We start from the raw sequence: 12,290 nt of genomic DNA on the forward strand, positions 1-12,290 counted from the left end.
CGAGCGCCCCGACGCCGCTGGCCGCCGCCGCCGCCTTGCCGCTATCCCGCCGCGCGTTTGGGGAGGGAGGGCGACCCGTAGGACGGCCCGCCGACTACACGACCGTTTGGCAGAGCGAGTGCAAGGTTAGGCGAGCTGGGCGGTAACTCGGGTTAGTCTGGGGAGACTCGCGGTGGACAGGGTGGCGCGAATCCGGCCGGGCGGCCCCATCGATTAAGCATTGGTAGGGAGCCGAGGATGAGCCGTGCGAAGTGGCCTCGGAGGCGGTCCGTGGGGGACGACGGGGGGGGACGGGCGTCGGCCCTCCGGCCCGAGCAGAGAACGTTCGGTCACCCAAGCGGGAATCTGCGCCCCGGCCCGAGTCGGACTCGGTCGGTGCGGCCCGCTGAGGCCCTCAACTATTCCCGTACGCGGGGGTCGGGAGCTGCGGCGCTGCGCCGGCGACTTACCCGCGCGAGGCACGCACTGCGTGCGGCCAGGATGCGGAGTTGGATCGGCGCTGGTTGGGAACCCTCGGGGAACGAAGGCGGACGGCGGCCAGCCGGCGCCGACGAACCCGTCGGGGAGGGGGCTGGTGGCAGGCGCGATCGGCACTATTGCTGACTGCCGGGAGGGAAGCTGCGCCCCGGCCGAGTCAGACTCAGCCGTTGCGGCCCCCCCGAGCCCGCAGCGCGTAGCGCGGAAGCCATACGCCCCCCCGATGCGGAGCGACAGACGCCCCCGCGACCGCGGTTGGTCGGGAAGGCTTTTCGGATAGAGGTCGGACGGTGTGTGTGGACGGCTTCCCGTGGTGCCGCCGCTATCAAGCCGGAGGGTTTGAGAAACGACATTCGCGGAAGGACCGGCGCGGCCGGCGGACGCTCGCACGCGCGGCGCCCGACACTCAGCCGCTCGCTCGGCCTCCGTGGATCGTGGCTAGGTGGGATGGATGCCAAACCGGGTCGTCTCGGTCTCGCCGCAGTACGGTCGCGCCGGGGCCTGCGGGGCGGCGCGGGGAGCGCACGCTCACGCGGCGGCCGGGGCGCTAGAGTGCGACCCGCAGTGGGTAGGAACCGTCCACCCGACGTCGGACGAGCCGAGGCCGATGGAGGCCCTACCAAGGCGGGTCATGAGTGCCAGTCGGTCAGTTGGGTGAGGGGGTACTCGGAGGCCCGCCGGGAGCAGACGGGCGACCGGGGATGGGGGGCGTACGCGGGCGGGCGCCGGGAGAAGACGGCCCGTCCGGGGTCGAATCTCGGCCTGTGTTTTCGGAGCCGGCCGGGCATCACGCTCCCTCCTTGGATGGACAACATTCGTAGTTGACACTTTGTGTCATTTTATCCGAGCGGGCGGGCGCCTCGAGAGGCGGACCGTCCGGGGCGACTCTCGGCCTGTGTTTTCGGAGCCGGCCGGGCCTCACGCTCCCTCCTTGGATGGACAACATTCGTAGTTGACACTTTGTGTCATTTTATCCGAGCGGGCGGGCGCCTCGAGAGGCGGACCGTCCGGGGCGACTCTCGGCCTGTGTTTTCGGAGCCGGCCGGGCCTCACGCTCCCTCCTTGGATGGACAACATTCGTAGTTGACACTTTGTGTCATTTTATCCGAGCGGGCGGGCGCCGCGAGGCGGACCGTCCGGGGCGACTCTCGGCCTGTGTTTAAGGAGCCGGCCGGGCATCACGCTCCTTCCTTGGATGGACAACATTCGCAGTTGACACTTTGTGTCATTTTATCCGAGCAGACGGGCGCCGCGAGGCGGACCGTCCGGGGCGACTCTCGGCCTGTGTTTTCGGAGCCGGCCGGGCATCACGCTCCCTCCTTGGATGGACAACATTCGTAGTTGACACTTTGTGTCATTTTATCCGAGCAGACGGGCGCCGCGAGGCGGACCGTCCGGGGCGACTCTCGGCCTGTGTTTAAGGAGCCGGCCGGGCATCACGCTCCTTCCTTGGATGGACAACATTCGTAGTTGACACTTTGTGTCATTTTATCCGAGCGGGCGGGCGCCGCGAGGCGGACCGTCCGGGGCGACTCTCGGCCTGTGTTTAAGGAGCCGGCCGGGCATCACGCTCCTTCCTTGGATGGACAACATTCGCAGTTGACACTTTGTGTCATTTTATCCGAGCAGACGGGCGCCGCGAGGCGGACCGTCCGGGGCGACTCTCGGCCTGTGTTTTCGGAGCCGGCCGGGCATCACGCTCCCTCCTTGGATGGACAACATTCGTAGTTGACACTTTGTGTCATTTTATCCGAGCAGACGGGCGCCGCGAGGCGGACCGTCCGGGGCGACTCTCGGCCTGTGTTTAAGGAGCCGGCCGGGCATCACGCTCCTTCCTTGGATGGACAACATTCGCAGTTGACACTTTGTGTCATTTTGTTCGGCCTGTGTTTAAGGAGGCGGCCGTCCTCCACTCGGTCCGTGTTTAAGGAGCGACACTCGCGCTCCGGTTCGGCCTGTATTTAGGGAGGCGGCCGTCCTCCGCTTGGTCTGTGTTAAGGGCGACACTCTGTCCATGTTTGAGGAGCCTGGCCCTGACGCTCCTCTCCGGCCTGTGTTTAAGGAGGCGGCCGTCCTCCCCTTGGTCCGTGTTAAGGGCGACACTCGGTCCATGTTTGAGGAGCCTGGCCCTGACGCTCCTCTCCGGCCTGTGTTTAAGGAGGCGGCCGTCCTCCCCTTGGTCCGTGTTAAGGGCGACACTCGGTCCATGTTTGAGGAGCCTGGCCCTGACGCTCCTCTCCGGCCTGTGTTTAAGGAGGCGGCCGTCCTCCCCTTGGTCTGTGTTAAGGGCGACACTCGGTCCATGTTTGAGGAGCCTGGCCCTGACGCTCCTCTCCGGCCTGTGTTTAAGGAGGCGGCCGTCCTCCCCTTGGTCCGTGTTAAGGGCGACACTCGGTCCATGTTTGAGGAGCCTGGCCCTGACGCTCCTCTCCGGCCTGTGTTTAAGGAGGCGGCCGTCCTCCCCTTGGTCCGTGTTAAGGGCGACACTCGGTCCATGTTTGAGGAGCCTGGCCCTGACGCTCCTCTCCGGCCTGTGTTTAAGGAGGCGGCCGTCCTCCCCTTGGTCTGTGTTAAGGGCGACACTCGGTCCATGTTTGAGGAGCCTGGCCCTGACGCTCCTCTCCGGCCTGTGTTTAAGGAGGCGGCCGTCCTCCCCTTGGTCTGTGTTAAGGGCGACACTCGGTCCATGTTTGAGGAGCCTGGCCCTGACGCTCCTCTCCGGCCTGTGTTTAAGGAGGCGGCCGTCCTCCCCTTGGTCTGTGTTAAGGGCGACACTCGGTCCATGTTTGAGGAGCCTGGCCCTGACGCTCCTCTCCGGCCTGTGTTTAAGGAGGCGGCCGTCCTCCCCTTGGTCTGTGTTAAGGGCGACACTCGGTCCGTGTTTAAGGAGCGGCCCTCGCGCTCCGGTTCGGCCTGTATTTAGGGAGGCGGCCGTCCTCCGCTTGGTCTGTGTTAAGGGCGACACTCGGTCCGTGTTTAAGGAGCCGGCCCTGACGCTCCTCTTCGGCCTGTGTTTAAGGAGGCGGCCGTCCTCCACTTCCTTCCATGCACCACCACATTCGCAGTTGACACTTTGCCATTTTTTCAGAGAGGTGACACTTAGTCGTTTTTTCGAAAGTTGACACTTAGTCGTTTTTTCGAAAGTTGACACTTTGCCGTTTTTTCAGAGAGGCGACACTTAGTCGTTTTTTCGAAAGTTGACACTTAGCAGTTTTTTCGAAAGTTGACACTTAGCCGTTTTTTCGAAAGTTGACACTTAGCCGTTTTTTCGAAAGTTGACACTTAGTCACTTTTTCGCCACAGTGACACCTCCAGCGCGTGCCACGGCGCTTTTCAGGTCTTCTATCCGACCTTGTGCTGTCGAGGACGGCGTGTCCGACGCCGTGGGGAGACCAGCACCATCTCCTCCATACTCGTAAACGGGGTGCTTTGGAAAACGGGGGGAAAGTCGATGAGTACACTGACTACTGGGACCATTTCATTGTACTCTGGCGCACCTGAAGACCAAAAAAGGTACTGCACCTTAGCCCGGGTACCTCACCCCCTGGTACCTCGAGGAGAACTTAGAAAAATTTCGACAAATTTTTGGTGAGCTCCAGGGAGAGAGGCTGATTTTTCGCTTTTTGAGGCCGACCGCCGAACCGGCGCGGGGCGGACTCACAAGCCCCGCAGAGCCGTGGGCACTTAGTCGTTTTTTCAGAGAGGCGACACTTAGTCGTTTTTTCAGAGGCGACACTTAGTCGTTTTTTCGAAAGTTGACACTTAGCCGTTTTTTCGAAAGTCGACACTTAGCCGTTTTTTTGGAAAGTTGACACTTAGTCGTTTTTTCGAAAGTTGACACTTAGTCGTTTTTTCGCCACAATTGGCTCTGAGCTCCAGGGGGAGAGCCTGGTTTTGCCTTATTTCAGGCCGGCTGGGGAACCGGCGCGGGTCGGATGCACGAGCCCGGCAGAGCCGTGGGCACTTAGAAAATTTTCGCCGATTAAGCTGGGACCTCCAGGCGGAGACCGGCATTCCTCGTCCTCGGGGTTCGACCCAGGAACCGGCGCTGGGCAGACGCCGTAGCCACGCAGAGCCGTGGGCACTTAGAAAATATTCGCCAAGTTGGCTCTGAGCTCCAGGCGGAGAGGCTGGTTTTGCCTTATTTCAGGCCGGCTGGGGAACCGGCGCGGGTCGGATGCACGAGCCCGCAGAGCCGTGGGCACTTTGCCATTTTCTCAGAGTCGACACTTAGTCGTTTTTTCAGAGAGGCGACACTCTGTCGTTTTTTCGAAAGTCGACACTTAGCCGTTTTTTCAGAGATGTGACACTTTGCCGTTTTTTCGAAAGTTGACACTTAGCCGTTTTTTCGAAAGTCGACACTTAGCCGTTTTTTCAGAGATGTGACACTTTGCCGTTTTTTCGAAAGTTGACACTTAGCCGTTTTTTCGAAAGTTGACACTTAGTCGTTTTTTCAGAGATGTGACACTTAGAAACTTTTTGCCAAGTTGGCTGTGAGCTCCAGGAGGAGACCGTTATTTTTCGTCATTCGAGGCCGACTGCGGAACCGGCGCTGGGCGGACGCCAAAGCTCGGCAGGGCCGTGGGCACTTAGAAACTTTTTGCCAAGTTGGCTGTGAGCTCCAGGAGGAGACCGTTATTTTTCGTCATTCGAGGCCGACTGCGGAACCGGCGCTGAGCGGACGCCAAAGCTCGGCAGGGCCGTGGGCACTTAGAAACTTTTTGCCAAGTTGGCTGTGAGCTCCAGGAGGAGACCGTTATTTTTCGTCATTCGAGGCCGACTGCGGAACCGGCGCTGAGCGGACGCCAAAGCTCGGCAGGGCCGTGGGCACTTAGAAACTTTTTGCCAAGTTGGCTGTGAGCTCCAGGAGGAGACCGTTATTTTTCGTCATTGGAGGCCGACTGCGGAACCGGCGCTGGGCGGACGCCAAAGCTCGGCAGGGCCGTGGGCACTTAGAAACTTTTTGCCAAGTTGGCTGTGAGCTCCAGGAGGAGACCGTTATTTTTCGTCATAGGAGGCCGACTGCGGAACCGGCGCTGAGCGGACGCCAAAGCTCGGCAGGGCCGTGGGCACTTAGAAACTTTTTGCCAAGTTGGCTGTGAGCTCCAGGAGGAGACCGTTATTTTTCGTCATTCGAGGCCGACTGCGGAACCGGCGCTGGGCGGACGCCAAAGCTCGGCAGGGCCGTGGGCACTTAGAAACTTTTTGCCAAGTTGGCTGTGAGCTCCAGGAGGAGACCGTTATTTTTCGTCATTCTAGGCCGGCTGCAGAACCGGCGCTGAGCGGACGCCAAAGCTCGGCAGGGCCGTGGGCACTTAGAAACTTTTTGCCAAGTTGGCTGTGAGCTCCAGGAGGAGACCGTTATTTTTCGTCATTGGAGGCCGACTGCGGAACCGGCGCTGGGCGGACGCCAAAGCTCGGCAGGGCCGTGGGCACTTAGAAACTTTTTGCCAAGTTGGCTGTGAGCTCCAGGAGGAGACCGTTATTTTTCGTCATAGGAGGCCGACTGCGGAACCGGCGCTGAGCGGACGCCAAAGCTCGGCAGGGCCGTGGGCACTTAGAAACTTTTTGCCAAGTTGGCTGTGAGCTCCAGGAGGAGACCGTTATTTTTCGTCATTGGAGGCCGACTGCGGAACCGGCGCTGGGCGGACGCCAAAGCTCGGCAGGGCCGTGGGCACTTAGAAACTTTTTGCCAAGTTGGCTGTGAGCTCCAGGAGGAGACCGTTATTTTTCGTCATTCTAGGCCGGCTGCAGAACCGGCGCGGGTCGGATGCACGAGCCCGCAGAGCCGTGGGCACTTTGCCACTTTTTCGCCACAATTGGCTCTGAGCTCCAGGAGGAGACCGTTATTTTTCGTCATTCTAGGCCGGTTGCAGAACCGGCGCGGCTCGGATGCACGAGCCCGCAGAGCCGTGGGCACTTAGAAAATTTTCAGAGAGGCGACACTTTGCCATTTTTTCAGAGAGGTGACACTTAGTCGTTTTTTCGAAAGTTGACACTTAGCCGTTTTTTCGAAAGTTGACACTTAGTCGTTTTTTCGAAAGTTGACACTTAGTCGTTTTTTCGCCAAAGTGCCCACCTCCAGCGCGTGCCACGGCGCTTTCCAGGTCTTCTATCCGACCTTGTGCTGTCGAGGACGGCGTGTCCGACGCCGTGGGGAGACCAGCACCATCTCCTCCATACTCGTAAACGAGGTGCTTTGGAAAACGGGGGGAAAGTCGATGAGTACACTGACTACTGGGACCATTTCATTGTACTCTGGCGCACCTGAAGACCAAAAAAGGTACTGCACCTTAGCCCGGGTACCTCACCCCCTGGTACCTCGAGGAGAACTTAGAAAAATTTCGACAAATTTTTGGTGAGCTCCAGGGAGAGAGGCTGATTTTTTGCTTTTTGAGGCCGACCGCCGAACCGGCGCGGGGCGGACTCACAAGCCCCGCAGAGCCGTGGGCACTTAGTCGTTTTTTCGAAAGTTGACACTTAGCCGTTTTTTCGAAAGTTGACACTTAGCCGTTTTTTCGAAAGTCGACACTTAGCCGTTTTTTCGAAAGTTGACACTTAGTCGTTTTTTCGCCGATTTTGCTGGGACCTCCAGGCGAGGACCGGCGTTTTTCGTCTTCCGGGTCCGACCCGGGAACCAGCGCCGAGCGGACACATTCGCTCGCTAGTGCCGTTGGCACTTAGAAAATTTTTCGTTTGTCATGAGCTCCGGGCGGAGACCGGCGTTTTTCGTCTTCCGGGTTCGACCCGGGAACCAGCACCGAGCGGACACATTCGCTCGCTAGTGCCGTTGGCACTTAGAAAATTTTTCGTTTGTCATGAGCTCCGGGCGAGGACCGGCGTTTTTCGTCTTCCGGGTTCGACCCGGGAACCAGCGCCGAGCGGACACATTCGCTCGCTAGTGCCGTTGGCACTTAGAAAATTTTTCGTTTGTCATGAGCTCCGGGCGAGGACCGGCGTTTTTCGTCTTCCGGGTTCGACCCGGGAACCAGCGCCGAGCGGACACATTCGCTCGCTAGTGCCGTTGGCACTTAGAAAATTTTTCGTTTGTCATGAGCTCCGGGCGGAGACCGGCGTTTTTCGTCTTCCGGGTTCGACCCGGGAACCAGCGCCGAGCGGACACATTCGCTCGCTAGTGCCGTTGGCACTTAGAAAATTTTTCGTTTGTCATGAGCTCCGGGCGGAGACCGGCGTTTTTCGTCTTCCGGGTCCGACCCGGGAACCAGCGCCGAGCGGACACATTCGCTCGCTAGTGCCGTTGGCACTTAGAAAATTTTTCGTTTGTCATGAGCTCCGGGCGGAGACCGGCGTTTTCCGTCTTCCGGGTTCGACCCGGGAACCAGCGCCGAGCGGACACATTCGCTCGCTAGTGCCGTTGGCACTTAGAAAATTTTTCGTTTGTCATGAGCTCCGGGCGAGGACCGGCGTTTTTCGTCTTCCGGGTTCGACCCGGGAACCAGCGCCGAGCGGACACATTCGCTCGCTAGTGCCGTTGGCACTTAGAAAATTTTTCGTTTGTCATGAGCTCCGGGCGAGGACCGGCGTTTTTCGTCTTCCGGGTTCGACCCGGGAACCAGCGCCGAGCGGACACATTCGCTCGCTAGTGCCGTTGGCACTTAGAAAATTTTTCGTTTGTCATGAGCTCCGGGCGAGGACCGGCGTTTTTCGTCTTCCGGGTTCGACCCGGGAACCAGCGCCGAGCGGACACATTCGCTCGCTAGTGCCGTTGGCACTTAGAAAATTTTTCGTTTGTCATGAGCTCCGGGCGAGGACCGGCGTTTTTCGTCTTCCGGGTTCGACCCGGGAACCAGCGCCGAGCGGACACATTCGCTCGCTAGTGCCGTTGGCACTTAGAAAATTTTTCGTTTGTCATGAGCTCCGGGCGGAGACCGGCATTTTTCGTCATTCGAGGCCGACGGGGGAACCAGCCGGAGCGGACACGTTTGCTCGGAAGAGCCGTTGGCACTTAGAAAAAATTCCGTGTCTCGTGAGCTCCAGGGGGGACAGGCTGGTTTTATTCATCCGTAGCCGACATGGGAACCAGCGCGGAGCGGATTGGTGTTGCGCTGCCATATACCTCATCTCTCTCAGGAGTCCCCCCCTTATACGTGCCGATGGTGTTTTGGAAAACGGGGGGTAACTGGATGAGTACACTGACTAGGGGGACCAGTACACTAGCGAGTGGGACCAGTACACTGACTAGTGGGACCAACACACTATGAGCGCCTGGTACCTAAAATGGAAGTATAGAGGCCGAATTTCGGGCAAGATCACGCCGGGTTAGGCTTCCAGGACCTCGGCTAAGCAATTTTAACGGGTCGCCCGGTTCTTTTTTGATCCAGCCCGGTTCTTTTTTTTATCCAGCCCGGTTCTTTTTACACTTCCAGCTGGAGCTCGGGAGCGGCTTTTTGCACAAGATCACGCCGGGTTAGGCTTCCAGGACCTCGGCTAAGCAATTTTAACGGGTCGCCCGGTTCTTTTTTGATCCAGCCCGGTTCTTTTTTTTATCCAGCCTGGTTCTTTTTACACTTCCAGCTGGAGCTCGGGAGCGGCTATTTGCACAAGATCACGCCGTGTTAGGCTTCCAGGACCTCGGCTAAGCAATTTTAACGGGTCGCCCGGTTCTTTTTTGATCCAGCCCGGTTCTTTTTTTTATCCAGCCCGGTTCTTTTTACACTTCCAGCTGGAGCTCGGGAGCGGCTTTTTGCACAAGATCACGCCGGGTTAGGCTTCCAGGACCTCGGCTAAGCAATTTTAACGGGTCGCCCGGTTCTTTTTTGATCCAGCCCGGTTCTTTTTTTTATCCAGCCCGGTTCTTTTTACACTTCCAGCTGGAGCTCGGGAGCGGCTTTTTGCACAAGATCACGCCGTGTTAGGCTTCCAGGACCTCGGCTAAGCAATTTTAACGGGCCGCCCGGTTCTTTTTTGATCCAGCCCGGTTCTTTTTTTTATCCAGCCCGGTTCTTTTTACACTTCCAGCTGGAGCTCTGGAGCGGCTTTTTGCACAAGATCACGCCGTGTTAGGCTTTCAGGACCTCGGCTAAGCAATTTTAACGGGCCGCCCGGTTCTTTTTTGATCCAGCCCGGTTCTTTTTTTATCCAGCCCGGTTCTTTTTACACTTCCAGCTGGAGCTCTGGAGCGGCTTTTTGCACAAGATCACGCCGTGTTAGGCTTCCAGGACCTCGGCTAAGCAATTTTAACGGGTCGCCCGGTTCTTTTTTTTATCCAGCCCGGTTCTTTTTTTATCCAGCCCGGTTCTTTTTACACTTCCAGCTGGAGCTCGGGAGCGGCTTTTTGCACAAGATCACGCCGTGTTAGGCTTCCAGGACCTCGGCTAAGCAATTTTAACGGGTCGCCCGGTTCTTTTTTGATCCAGCCCGGTTCTTTTTTTTATCCAGCCCGGTTCTTTTTACACTTCCAGCTGGAGCTCGGGAGCGGCTTTTTGCACAAGATCACGCCGTGTTAGGCTTCCAGGACCTCGGCTAAGCAATTTTAACGGGTCGCCCGGTTCTTTTTTGATCCAGCCCGGTTCTTTTTTTTATCCAGCCCGGTTCTTTTTACACTTCCAGCTGGAGCTCGGGAGCGGCTTTTTGCACAAGAACACGCCGTGTTAGGCTTCCAGGACCTCGGCTAAGCAATTTTAACGGGTCGCCCGGTTCTTTTTTGATCCAGCCCGGTTCTTTTTTTTATCCAGCCTGGTTCTTTTTACACTTCCAGCTGGAGCTCGGGAGCGGCTTTTTGCACAAGAACACGCCGTGTTAGGCTTCCAGGACCTCGGCTAAGCAATTTTAACGGGTCGCCCGGTTCTTTTTTGATCCAGCCCGGTTCTTTTTTTTATCCAGCCCGGTTCTTTTTACACTTCCAGCTGGAGCTCGGGAGCGGCTTTTTGCACAAGATCACGCCGTGTTAGGCTTCCAGGACCTCGGCTAAGCAATTTTAACGGGTCGCCCGGTTCTTTTTTGATCCAGCCCGGTTCTTTTTCCACTTCCAGCTGGAGCTCAGCAGCGGCTTTTTGCACAAGATCACGCCGGGTTAGGCTTCCAGGACCTCGGCTAAGCACTTCTAACGGGTCGCCCGGTTCTTTTTTTGAACCAGCCCGGTTCTTTTTACACTTCCAGCTGGAGCTCAGCAGCGGCTTTTTGCACAAGATCACGCCGGGTTAGGGTTCCAGGACCTCGGCTAAGCAATTTTAACGGGCCGCCCGGTTCTTTTTTTGATCCAGCCCGGTTCTTTTTACACTTCCAGCTGGAGCTCAGCAGCGGCTTTTTGCACAAGATCACGCCGGGTTAGGCTTCCAGGACCTCGGCTAAGCACTTCTAACGGGCCCTGGTCCACCCCTGCCAGCGCATTTCAAAACTTGGCATTAATTTCGACCTAAGAGACGAAGTCTGATTTTTTTCTACCACTTGGGCGGCCTTTTTGCACCCAGAACACCCGCACCGGCACCATAAATTCGAAGGGTGCCGAGTGCGTCGGCGCAGATTCTGCGACGGAGTGACACTTCCCTCTTGTGGACATTCGGCGGTAGGTGAAATGCGCACTCGGTCTTCTCTTTTCTTTTCCTTCCAGTGAAACTTTGGCAACATTCTGCGAGCTGCTGGCTTCCAGAACCTCGGCCAAGCAGGTGGAGGATTTTTTTCCACTTCCAGCTGGAGGTGAGGAGGGACTTTTTGGGCAAGATCACGCCGACTTAGCAAGCAAGGTGGAAGTGCCAGCATGCAGTGGCTGGAAGTGTGGATGTGGAGCTCCAGCACCCTCCCTGCCTATGGAAGTGTGGAGCTCCAGCACCCTCCCTGCCTATGGAAGTGTGGAGCTCCAGCACCCTCCCTGCCTATGGAAGTGTGGAGCTCCAGCACCCTCCCTGCCTATGGAAGTGTGGAGCTCCAGCACCCTCCCTGCCTATGGAAGTGTGGAGCTCCAGCACCCTCCCTGCCTATGGAAGTGTGGAGCTCCAGCACCCTCCCTGCCTATGGAAGTGTGGAGCTCCAGCACCCTCCCTGCCTATGGAAGTGTGGAGCTCCAGCACCCTCCCTGCCTATGGAAGTGTGGAGCTCCAGCACCCTCCCTGCCTATGGAAGTGTGGAGCTCCAGCACCCTCCCTGCCTATGGAAGTGTGGAGCTCCAGCACCCTCCCTGCCTATGGAAGTGTGGAGCTCCAGCACCCTCCCTGCCTATGGAAGTGTGGAGCTCCAGCACCCTCCCTGCCTATGGAAGTGTGGAGCTCCAGCACCCTCCCTGCCTATGGAAGTGTGGAGCTCCAGCACCCTCCCTGCCTATGGAAGTGTGGAGCTCCAGCACCCTCCCTGCCTATGGAAGTGTGGAGCTCCAGCACCCTCCCTGCCTATGGAAGTGTGGAGCTCCAGCACCCTCCCTGCCTATGGAAGTGTGGAGCTCCAGCACCCTCCCTGCCTATGGAAGTGTGGAGCTCCAGCACCCTCCCTGCCTATGGAAGTGTGGAGCTCCAGCACCCTCCCTGCCTATGGAAGTGTGGAGCTCCAGCACCCTCCCTGCCTATGGAAGTGTGGAGCTCCAGCACCCTCCCTGCCTATGGAAGTGTGGAGCTCCAGCACCCTCCCTGCCTATGGAAGTGTGGAGCTCCAGCACCCTCCCTGCCTATGGAAGTGTGGAGCTCCAGCACCCTCCCTGCCTATGGAAGTGTGGAGCTCCAGCACCCTCCCTGCCTATGGAAGTGTGGAGCTCCAGCACCCTCCCTGCCTATGGAAGTGTGGAGCTCCAGCACCCTCCCTGCCTATGGAAGTGTGGAGCTCCAGCACCCTCCCTGCCTATGGAAGTGTGGAGCTCCAGCACCCTC

This window comes from Syngnathus leptorhynchus, unplaced genomic scaffold (genome assembly GCF_054491065.1).
Source record: "Syngnathus leptorhynchus isolate UIUO unplaced genomic scaffold, UIUO_Slep HiC_scaffold_106, whole genome shotgun sequence".
Taxonomy (NCBI): domain Eukaryota; kingdom Metazoa; phylum Chordata; class Actinopteri; order Syngnathiformes; family Syngnathidae; genus Syngnathus; species Syngnathus leptorhynchus.